The sequence below is a fragment of the Opisthorchis viverrini genome (genome assembly GCF_000715545.1).
Source record: "Opisthorchis viverrini unplaced genomic scaffold opera_v5_138, whole genome shotgun sequence".
Taxonomy (NCBI): domain Eukaryota; kingdom Metazoa; phylum Platyhelminthes; class Trematoda; order Opisthorchiida; family Opisthorchiidae; genus Opisthorchis; species Opisthorchis viverrini.
This window is the reverse complement of record NW_008751794.1, coordinates 1,244,259-1,245,253: the sequence shown is the minus strand read 5'-3', so window position 1 is coordinate 1,245,253 and position 995 is coordinate 1,244,259.

The following is a 995-nucleotide window of genomic DNA, read 5'->3' as shown; positions in this document are numbered from 1 at the left end:
TCGAGTTTGTGGAGCAGCGGGACGTGTGGGACCCTATCAAATGCTTTTGAGAAGTCGAAAAATATGGCATCCGATATGAGTCCTTCGTCTTTGGCTTGGGTTAAGCTGTCCATAAACACGAGCATGTTTGTCACGCAAGAGCGGTTTGGGAGAAATCCGTCTTGAGCTGGAGATATCAGCTTGCTGGAAGTAAGGTGATCTAGGATCGCACGCTTCAGAATGCGTTCCATCACCCTACATGGCACGCTAGTGAGGCTTATGGGTCTGTAGCTGCCAGGCGACAGTCAATCACCAGTTTTGTAGAATGGTGTGACAATCGCTTTCTCCCAAGGTGAGGGCAGGCGTCCTTCGTCAAGCGACTGACGAAACACCATGTGTAAATGGTTTGCCAGGGTGGAGGACGTTTCCTTCAGGATCCTTGGATGGACCTTATCGGGCCGCAACGCGCAGAATGGGTTGATCTTGTGCAAGAGTTGACGAATGTCCTCCACCGTGAAGACCAAGTCGGTTAGAGGCTGTTCGTAATCTCACCTTGACAAGGAGAACGCGGATGGCTTGTTTCTGCGGCGATGTCTCATGTACTTAAACGGTGCGTTTTTGTTTTTTCGAGCGAGGTCCAGAATGGTTGCATGTTCTCGTATGTTACATTAGCGGATTTCCGATTTACAGCGGTTCCGCATTTTACGAAATGCCAGCTCATCTTCTGTATCCCCTGTAGTCAACTTTTTGAAAACAGTTGGGATCTTTTTACCAGGAGTCGTCGAATCCTTTTTGGCATCCTGCGGCTCATCCGAGTGCGCGCCGGGTTTTGGGACGAACGCTGCATCAGCCTCGTTAACTTTTTGGACAATGGTCATATATAGATCTTCCACCGGAGCTCGTCCCAGCGTGACTTGTTCAAGGAAGATGTGCATTCCTGAGAAGTCTGCACGGCAGAAGTCTCGAAACCACGTTTGAGGTTCGGGACTTCTGGCACATGATTTTGGTGGCGCTCC